The sequence below is a fragment of the Dermacentor andersoni genome, chromosome 3 (genome assembly GCF_023375885.2).
Source record: "Dermacentor andersoni chromosome 3, qqDerAnde1_hic_scaffold, whole genome shotgun sequence".
NCBI lineage: Eukaryota > Metazoa > Arthropoda > Arachnida > Ixodida > Ixodidae > Dermacentor > Dermacentor andersoni.
In genome coordinates, this window is record NC_092816.1 from 175,782,987 (window position 1) to 175,794,182 (window position 11,196).

The 11,196-nt window shown below is 46.6% G+C and overlaps 1 long non-coding RNA gene across 2 annotated transcripts in view; it reads left to right on the top strand.

Moving 5' to 3' along the window:
* Positions 1–5,727, top strand: part of LOC140216477 (uncharacterized) — a 33,227-nt gene extending 27,500 nt beyond the window's left edge. Inside the window, exon 4 of one of the 2 annotated variants that reach the window (XR_011893160.1) lies at positions 5,406–5,727. This is a non-coding gene — a long non-coding RNA (uncharacterized lncRNA). Of the gene's footprint in view, positions 1–2,714; positions 2,865–5,405 lie in introns of those variants that run through there. The other variant, XR_011893161.1, reaches the window with a different exon arrangement.
* The last annotated feature ends 5,469 nt before the right edge of the window (positions 5,728–11,196 follow it).

Genomic DNA, 11,196 nt, shown 5'->3' on the forward strand with positions numbered 1-11,196 from the left:
GTTGTGAGTGTATTGATCGAGCACTGCAAATTCGGCTTGATACATGTTATCGGAGAAATAAACGTTCGCGGTGCACACTCCAATAGGTCGGAGCAACTATCCACTCAGAACACGAAGTGCATTAGCGTTACTCCTGCGAAACGTCACTTGCCTGCCTAGTCGGGTTCTGAAATCCAGACTGATAACGGAGACACTCGCTCCTGTGTCCACTAAGGTCAACGTAGCAAAATTGTCCACAAACAAAGACGAATCTTGTTATGACACATGGTGACTGGCGGAGGCATAGGGGCGTGTAGTTGATGACTGGTGACCTCATCTCCATTGGTCGCGCCGCCTAGTTTCCCGGCGTCGGGGATGTGAGAAGTCGTCGTAGAGATGGAGACCTGCGCTGGCGGGAAGGCCGCGGCGTCGAGCACCGCACAGAAGCTGGTGAGTCGCTACGGTAATTCGCCTAGTACTTTGTCCTACTATTGGAGTCAGAAGGCCAGAGTGTCCCGTCACGCTGCCGACTGCTACGCCGATAAAGAGTGCGTGGTCGCTCATGGGACGCTGGTGGCGTGCGACGGCGATGAGGACAATGTCTGGCGCCATGACCGCGAATACCGCATTGGAAGCAGATGGGGTGCTCACGGGACGCCCCGAAATTGCCAGTAGCAGGATAACTGTTACGGTCGGCCCACTCCTGAGAAACTGCAGGTGGTCTGGGTGAGTAACCGTCGTGGAACTGATGACTGGGATGCGCGCTCATAGAAGGGTTTCGCGCTCTTGCACGAGGAGCGAAGTTGTAGGCGTCTACGCAGGCTTTGATGGACGTCTCGCGGAGGTCGCAGTGAGAAAAAAGCTCTCGAGCCCGCGGAGTCGAGAGGGAAGCCGCCTTGCATCGGTCAAGCTGTTGGCGCACCACTTACCGAATAACTGACGCAAGGTCGGATGGAGCTGGGACCACGTCAACACTGGCGACGTTAGTTACGTTCGCCAGGCGACCGAACTTTGGTGTGATACGCCGAGCTGTCGAGGCTTCAAATATGCGGCAGTGCCGAATGGCGTCACCTACGGAGTCCAGACTGTCTTTTCCGATGAGGAACTGGTACACGTCGTCGGCGATCCTTTTTAAATGATGACAAACTTTGTCCTCTTCTGTCATCTGAGAGTCCAGGGCCTTGCACAACTTCAGCACTTCCTTTAGGTACGTTGTGCACGTTTCGCCGGGAACTTGCACTCGCTGCATCATTTTGTGTTGTTCCTCGCATAACCTGGGAACACTCAAGAGGAAATGGAAAATGCTCCCCCCTCACACACACGCGCGCGCGCGCACACACACACGCACGCACGCACGCACGCACGCACACACACACACACACACACACACACACACACACACACGCACGCACGCGCACACACACACACACACACACTCACTCACTCACTCACTCACTCACTCACTCACTCACTCACTCACTCACTCACTCACTCACTCACTCACTCACTCACTCACTCACTCACTCACTCACTCACTCACTCACTCACTCTGTCTGTCTCTCTCGCACAAACACACGCACGCACGCACGCGGTGGACTGTTGGGGCCACAGTATATCCTAGGGTACAAGCCAGAAAGTACAAGTTTTAGCACCAGCGAATATGCCCAACGTTATCAAATCGCGAACAATTAGTCCCGCGAAATTATAGAGTTTTGCTGGCGTACTGTGTAAAATGCTGTACCTAAAACTGGTACCGGAAACAGCAATGAATTTCAGGTCACGTATTCAAAACGAATTTCTCGAGACTGCTTTTAAGCCAAAATATTTAGCCAATGGTGTGCTCTGAGCCCCGGCTTAGCTTTTCTTTTGCAATTGGGATAATACACCAATGACTATAATAAACAGGTGATTAGTAAAACATTCTTCTTAACCGTACTAGAAGCGCACGTCATTTCACTTCCTCAGTCGTGCTTTTTTTTATTGAAACATGAGTTAGCAGTTGTCTCAGCAGAATGGTGAGTATAATGCTATACTTAAAGTGTGGTTGATACGTCTACCAACGGAATGTCTCATAACGCGAAATAGAAACCCGCGTTTGAAGCAGTGGCAGCTCAGTTTCAGATTCTTGAATAAGAGTTCGTATGTATGTGCAGTCTTTTAGTAATTACATTTTCGCTGGAAGGGCGAATCATGGAAAACGGTAGCACGCACGCAAGGCGAGTGCTGCTGCTTTCTTTGCGTTCGCGCGCGAGATTGAGCCGCGATCTTCAGTTGCCCTTGCGCCTGTCGTGAAATGCGCTGTTGCTGCCGAAGAACAACTCCAGCCCCCTTCCTCCCTACCTCGCTCCCATCCCCCTACACGTTTCGCGCAACGGAACACGGGAGGCGCCAGATTGAGCCGTCATCGTCGCCTCCCCTCACCTGCTTTCACTCGCACGTACAGCATACGACACGCGCGGACAGTTTTATTGCCCTTGCACTTCATACGAAACATTACAGTGACGCCAACGGCAAAAGTATACATATTGTGTCCATGTAATTGCTATCGAAATACGAAAGTTGGAAGTCAGTGCTTGTTGTCGTCATTCCTGCCCTTGTCACCGTGTGCACTCTAATTCACAGTAACATACATATTAGAATATGTAGCATATTTAGTATTCATCGTGCAAAGGCCTTTCGCTGCACGCCTCCAGGCGTACTGCGAAATACTCAATATTTCACATTTTATTTTACAGGTCCGTACCGATACACATGGAGTGAACGTTCGTAGATGCATGGTTGGAAAGTGCCAGAAAGGAAGATGCATACACGATGGTGCCGCCCTTTGCGGTGTATACTAAAATACCCTGCCGAACAGCTTATAATAAAATATTTTTAGAACCTAAGGGATAAAATTACATGTGACCCGAATAATAATGAATCAACGTTCACATCATTGAGAGAGAGAGAGATAGAAATTTATTTACGGAAAGGCAGAGAGGTCGGCCTGAGCTATAAGTTGCTCTGGCCTGCTACCCTACCCTCGGGAAAAACGACAGGGAGGGAAAGGGCTGATGAATGATGATGGTATAAGGAAGAGATGCGTATATACAAATTCACAGAGTTGCGGCATCTCTAATGTCGTGCGTCCAGCCCAGTGGCTTGGGGAAAAGGAATAGCGGCTCTTGTTACCAGGGCTGCGCTGTTTGCTTTAGGCCAAGGACCCAAAAGAAACTCGTCTAATAGCGTTCTTTCATGGATCTTTGCAATGGAAGAGACAAGTTGCTGTCGTTCTTGCGCGTACTTGGGACACACACAAAATATATGTTCAAGTGTTTCTGGCACCTCAAAGCATTCACAGTTTGGGGTAGTATCACTGGCACCTATCATATGTCTATAACGGTTGGAGAATGTGACACCAAGGCGAATCCGGACACCATGCTCGTGTGGCTTCTTTTGAGCTTCTGAGGCATACGAAATTTCATTTCTTGGTCCCATTTGTGTAATCGCTTGTGTCTTCGATCTGGTTCGGTCCAGTTTTCTAACGTAGAGTTGTGGTTTACGCGACGAAGTAGGGCGTTTGTGTGTGTTCGCGAGAACGGAATGCGTACTTTGCAAGCATTATCTAAAGCAGTTTTCGCTTCAGCGCCTGCCTGTTCGTTCCCGATCAGACCACAGTGTGAGGATATCCACTGAAAGGTGACATTGTGTTCATTTCTAGTTGCGTGGTCGAGACTCTCTGTAATTTCTATGGCCATGGAATAATACGGGCCCCGTCTGAGGACACAGTCAATCGTTTGAAGAGCTGGCTTGCAATCGCAGAATATCGTCCATGCGTGAGGAGGCTCCTCGGAGAGAAATTGAAGTGCCTTCCGTATAGCAAGAAGTTCTGCGGCAGTTGATGTTGAGCTATGGTCTAGTTGAAACCGCCGAGCGATGATCATATGTGGAATAAAGAAGGGCTCAGTGGAGGCATATGGCGTGACAGAGCCATCAGTATACAGGTGCACTGTATCTCCGTACTTTGCAAAAATGTGCAACAGGGTGAGCTGCCTGAGGCCAGTAGATGCAACGGAGGACTTTTTAGTAAATCCAGGGATCTGCAATGTAACGACAGGTTTAGGCTGAACCCACGGGGGTATGCTCGGAATAAAGGCGGGAGAAAATCTTGACGGGAAAACACTCTAATGGCGCGATATAGACCTTGAAAAGCTGGAACCTGGGTGGGTGGCAGGGAGCGATGACAGAGGATGGTGCCTGTGTCGGGTCAACACGCGAAGGTACATTCGAAGTGGCTCGCAGGGCAAGTATACCCCAATAGGACAAGTACAAGCTTCCGCTATTGTTCCATTGGTTGACGTGCATCGTGGGAGGCCTAAACATGTGCGCAATGCTTGAGCTTGAATGCTCTCCAGCGCGCACACACAGCTACTTCCCATGCTTGAGAGCACCGGAATGCTGTGCCGTATATACCCTACGAATATTGCTTGGTACAATTGGAGTAATGACGACTCCGAGGGGCCCCATCTTGTTCTTGCAACAACGCGAAGGACGTGAACAAAACTCTTCAGCTTTGACTTTAGTGCGGCGACGTGTCTTTTAACATCATTACATTTGTCAATGATGTGGGAGGTCTGTCTAGTCGGTATTCCCTGACCTAGCTTTTTTGGATAGCAGAAACCATGGATACTAAAAAGCTCACGCAAGCATAGAAGCTTGTGCTTGCCTTATTCCTTTCCTCTGTATAGCTTCTGTGCGTTAAAAAAGCTTTCTATACCGACGACTCGCGGATGCGATGCTGTAAGCACACATCCAGATTTTAAGCAACCAATTTATTACCTGTATTTCTTCGCCCATTCTCAGAAAACTTACCTGAAGAGTTGACACTCCCATATAGCTATAAGCGACGTGGAACGCCACTAATGCTTTTCTAGTCACTGCGTTTGGTGCGAACGGTGTGCACATGCGCAGCAGTAGTTATCTGGCTTTCTTGAAAGCCGTGTTAACGGGCCTCTTGTCGGGCGCCCTTGAGGTTCCTGTTTCCGGGGCTCCCTGATGCGTGTACTTTGGAGAAGCGCCTGCATGTAATTAGTTTGGGCCGAGCAGCCCATCGTAATGGCACTTTTTAGTAATAAGTATTTATTTGTTTTACTTTGACTTGCATTGTCTTAACCATGTTAAATGCGGCTAACAAGCATGGAGAAACCTGCATTTGCTTTTTTTCACCATAAATATGGTATAAAGAAATGTGTTTACTATACAGCGTCGTGTGAGCGTTAGAAGTGTCACACAAGTGGTATATTTAAGTAATATTTAAGTGATTTATGTAAATATTGCAAGAGTGCCTTTTTTTCCTCACTAGACGAAAGCAGATACGATGGCCTGATTGTAGAGCATTGCCTTTTGTATGTGGGGCGCGTACTGAAATTGTATCTCGTTGCCGCCAGGAACCGAAGTGCTGTCTGATGGGTACAGATGTCCCCCCGCCAGGTGCCTCTTTAGGGGAGGTTCGGATCTTGCAAGAAGGCCAATGGAAACTTCTAGGTGCAGCTTCTTGGTGCTGCGTGTCGAACCACTGATGGTCTCGGTGCAGAGATTCGCCCGCACCTTTGGGATGCAGGCTAGAGCTGGCAACTGGTACTTACCTGCTTAGTAGGCACAAGTGTACTGCAGGCCTCGTGATGGGCTATTACGAGACCTCAAAGCCTGAAAAGGGGTGTTTCTCACCAACCAGAGGGATCCTCCTGTTGTCCTTCAGAAAGAAAACATATCGGCCTCCATCTCATGGTGTCTTCTTTCTGCTCTTCAACTTTTTATTCCTTGCCTCATGACAATGTGGCCACCTTCTAGAAATCGACAAATACCGCTTCACAGCAACAAGTGCGAGCATCCTTATATCGACCACAATGTAGCGTCCCGAATGTAGCATGACTCGATTCACTAAAACATGTAGCCTCACACGATATCTGACGATACTCGTACCTACCACAAAGGAGGACCAGCAGACCTTCGGGCCTGTTGGACCCAGGGCGAGTGCCCGTGCAGATCGGCCCAACACTCCTTCAAAAGTGCCCGCTGCCCGGCTGTATCTACCGCCTCAAACGAGGTGATGGATCCGAGCACAACTTTGGCGTCTCAGACACCCAAGGGACGGCGCAGCTCCCTGGAGCGCGTCGCGAAGAAAGAAAAATTCCGTATCACGGGGCCTGGAAAGGTCTCGTGAGCTAATCTAATCAAATCTCTTGGACACAGAGCACAAAACATACATATTATGGATACGCAGATATTACAGCGGAATACCAGGGGTTTACTTCACAGCCTAGGCGACATTAAGGAACTCTTAAATAAGTACAATGCAAAAGTGCTGCGTGTCCAAGAAACACATCTTAATTCTTCACGCACGAACTTTCTCCGGTAGTATACCGTTTATCGAAAAGCCTGCAACAACGCCCATGCCTGATCTGGTGGCGTGGCAATAATTGTAGATAAGGGTGTTGCTTGCCGGCAATTACAGATTAAAATGTCCCTAGAGGCACTTGCAGTCAGAGCAGTGCTTTTTAGTAAGCTGCTCACAATTGCATCGTTATGCATTCTACCCAACTGTCAACTTCCCAAAACTGAATTTGAAAGCCTTATTGCACAACTCCCGGAATCCAACATTGTCGTTGGAGACCTAAATGCTCACCATACCTTGTGGCGCGACTCTCGATGTGATACCAGAGGGCGTCTGATTGGAAACTTCCTCGTAAGTACAGGTGCGTGTTTGCTAAATAAAGAGGAGCCAATTTTTTACAGCGTTGCAAACAAGACGTTTTCACCTATAGATTTAACCATTGTTTCAAGCACAGTCGTGCCTTACTTGGAGGGGAAAGTACGTAAGGATCCATACGGGAGTGATCATTTCCCGATTGTTTTAAAATTAAGGAAATGGGACAAATGTTCTCCACAAGCGCCTCAGTGGAAAGCTGACTCAGCAAACTGACAACGATACAAAGAGCTGACATGTATGACCTGAGGTGATATTCGTGCGCTTAGTATTGACGATGCAGTGTCATATTTAACCGCATTTATTGTCGACGAAGCTTCAATATGTATCCAGCAAACAAAGGCATCGCCTATCAAACGACGTGTTCCCTGGAGGAACGATGAATGTAATGAAGCGCGAAAGAAACAGATTAAGGCTTGGAATCAGCTCCGTGACTCTCCTACTACTGAAACCCTTTTCAGCTTTAAAAAAAATGAGAAGGTAGAAGGATGCGCCGCCATGCCGAAAGGGACAGTTCGCAAAAATACATTTCTGGCATTAATTCTTATACAGACGAAAGAAAAGCCTGGAACAGGGTAAACAATATAAAAAGCCGCGAACCTCATCCTCTACCATTAGTAAACACGCAAGCATATACTCTTGCCAACCAGGTTGATTGTCTAGGAGCACATTTCCAGCACGTTTCCAGTACATCTCATTACGCAGATACATTCCTAAAATACCAGCGAGAAGCAGAGAAGATGACTCTGGGTCGGAAAGGCACATCAAATGAAGTATACAATCGTCCACTTGGAATGGCTGAATTACAGGCCTCACTGAACTGTTAAAATGAGTCCGCTCCAGAAAGTGAGAGAATAACGTATGAGATGATCAGACGCTTACACCCTGAGCCCGCCCCCCCCAAAAAACTGCTGTCACTCTTCAATTTCATGTTCTCTGCCCGCAACATTCCTTCCGTCTGGAAAGAAGCAATTGTAATTCCTATTCAGAAAGAGGGCAAGGACCCTTGCTCCCCCAACAGTTATGGGCCTATAGCTCTGACAATTGCCTATGCAAACTATTTGAGAAAATAATTAACCGTTGCCTTATCCATTTTCATGAAAGCAACAAGATACTCGAACGCTTACAGCGCGGTTTTAGGGCGGGTAGATCCACAACAGATCACCTTGTTCGCATCGAGACAAATATCCGTGATGCCTTTGTCCACAAACAGTTTTTCTAGTGAGTATTTTTAGATATGAAGAATGCATACGACACAACCTGGAGCTTTGGAATCCTGCGTGGTCTGTTTGAAATGGGAGTTCGAGGCAACTTGCTGAGCGTGATGCACAGTTAGCTCTCTAACCGCACGTTCCGTGTTAGGGTTGGTAACGTTCTGTCTCGTCCATATACGCAAGAGGCTGGTGTTCCACAAGGAGGTGTGCTGAGCTGCACTCTTTTTATTGTCAAAATGAACTCGATCCAGACTGCCATACCACGTACTATGTTTTATTCTGTATATGTGGATGACATCTAGATAAGTTTTAAATCATGCAATAAAGTATCTGCGAGCGACACATACAGGTTTGCATAAATAAATTGTTTAAGTTGGCGGAAGAAAATGGTTTTAAGCTAAACCCTCAAAAAAGTATGTGCGTCCTGTTCTCTAACAAGAGAGGTATAGTGGCGGACCCCGTAATCAATCTCAATGGAGAACAGTTATCTGTGAGCTGTGAACACAATTTTTTAGGCATTTCTGGACAATAAGCTAACTTTTGTGCCACACCTGCCGTATCTTAAGGCAAAGTGCCTCAATACTACGAATCTGCTGAAGCTATTGTCACGCACAGATTGGGGAAGCGACAGGAGATGCCTTATAAAGCTGCCCGTGTACTTAGATTTAGGTGCACGTTAAAGATCCCCAGGTGGTCGAAATTTCCGGAGTCGTCCACTACGGCGTGCCTCATAATCAGGAAGTGGTTTTGGCACGTAAAACCCCATAATTTAATTTTTTTTATAAAGCTGTACAAAAGTCTAATATTAACACGTCTTGACTATGGGGCCATAGTCTATAATTCTGCTGGACCTAGTGCTCTGAAAATGCTAGACCCTGTCCGCCACTTAGGCATCGGCCTTACAACAGGCGCCTTTAGAACTAGTCCTGTACAAAGTATTTATGTCGAATCTAATGAATGGTCCGTATACTACCAAAGGACACATTTATATCTTTCGTATGCCTTGAAGGCAAAATGAGCTGTGGATCATCCATGTCATTCAATTATTCACGACTCCTCCACGGCCAGGCTATTCCGTAACCGCCCAGGTGTCCGGCCTCCTCTGTCCCTCCGGTTGGAAACACTCTCAGAAAAAACAGGGGTCCCTCTTTTAGAGGATGTCTTAATGGCTCCCACTTGGCTTTCACCACCTTGGGAGTGGCAAACTATAGAATGTGACACCTCTTTCTTAGAAATATGGAAACAAGCACCTGAGGGTAACATACAATCACATTTTCTTGAACTTAAAGAGAAGTATTCCTGTAACAAATTTTGCACAGATGCTTCGAAGTCTTCTGCTGGCGTTGCTTACGCAGCTTTCGGACCCTCATTTTCAACATCTGGGGCACTAAACCCACACGCCAGTATCTTTACGGCACAAGCATACGCTATACTTTCGGCTATTAGACGCATAATGATCAGATATGTCGCTAAGGCTGTTGACTTTACAGACTCATTAAGTGTCGTGAGAGCCCTAATTATCTTACGAAAGCATAAGAATACCGTTTTGAATGAGCTGTATAGCTTGTTGTGCTCCGCATATATGTGCAACCAAGCGATTATCGTTTGCTGAGTACCTGGTCATAAAGGTGTAAAAGGCAATGTAGCAGCTGACGAAAACGCTATGTCAGTGAGTTTTAGCGACACAGATGGAAATATCCCCATTCCTGCCACAGACCTAAAGCCCTTTCTGCGCCGTAAATTGAGGAATCATTGGCAAGCAGAGTGGGATACACAAACATTGAATAAGTTACACATTATAAAACCAAAACTGCAGAATTGGATAAGTGAGAAAACAACATCGTACAAGGAAGTACTTCCTTGGCGATCAAGAATTGGACACACTTACAGTACTCACTCGTACTTCTTGAATGGCGGGGGTGGGGATATTCTTATCCAGTGCCCTGCAATAGAAACAGAGAGGAAAAAGTATTTCCCTTCTGCATATCGGGAAAATATACCTGTTCACCCTGCAGTTTTTCTTTGCGATGAACCGCTTTTTAACCTGAAATTAGTCTTAGAGTTTTTAGCCGAAAGCGACACTCTTAAAATAATTTGGCCAGGAAATTTTAACACGCGATTACCTGCTCTTGTATTCGAGGGCCGTCTTGATGCTCTAGTGTACCAGTAGTTTCGTTTTCGTATGTTTTTATTAAAACACAATTGTCATCGTCCACGTCCATAACTAATCAGTGTCATTATTTTAGTAGCTATATATTTTACGCCTATAACAGCGAACATTTTTAAGCCATGTCACACCTACCATGATGAATTCACTGTCCACACCACTCACAATAAATTATTAAAATTACCACTTCTCATGGCGCTCTTTCGACATAACTGGCTCTTGCGACATTAAAAACCACATATTATCGTAATCATCGCCATCATACCACTTCACGCGTGCACACACAAAAAAGCTTGCACTGCGAAAAATATGTGCAACAAAACAGTACTAAAAGCTGTAGCATCACTCCTAAACAAGGAGTTTCGAAGGGACGACGTTCCTTTCAAACAAGTACACAGGACAATGATGGTTATTGCATGTTGTAGGAGCCACTAGGAGTATCTTCGTGTGTATTCGGACTTGTTTATTTGTAGTACTCATCAGATAATGCGCCAGCAAGTTGGCTAAAGTAGCCAAGTAGCCTACCCGAAACTTTTTTCCGCGAGGAGCCTTCAGACGCGGCCAAATTGGTACAAACTAGCCAAACCTTGCAACCCTAGCCCCCGTGACCGCGATGGTCATGGCGTCGCCTTTGACACGGGACAGTGACAAACAGGCACCTAACCTGATTAAGTTAAGCAGGTATGCCACACATACTTTTTGTTGTATGATTTTATCTGCATCTCCGTAATTACTTTTTCGCTTCCTCAAAACTTATATGTCTACATTGCACCGCTACCTATGCCTGTAATGAACCCGGTTATATCAATCTCTTCTCCCGCATTTTTTTCCACAATATTCTAAGCGCCTCCTGTGTATCTTGACAGCTGGCGCTAGATGCTTCCATCCACTTTAAATGCAAGCGCTTCTGAGAGGCCTACGGTAGCTCAAGGTCTTACTGAGTGAATACTTTCGCATTATATTAGGATGGGCTGAATGGCCTCCGGAATTTCGCTGCAACAGACGCATGACTCTTATTGTTGCGAATCTTTTTGCAGGTATGTTTTAGTCTTTAGGCTGCGAGCTCGAGCCTCAAACAGCAAGGCACTTCC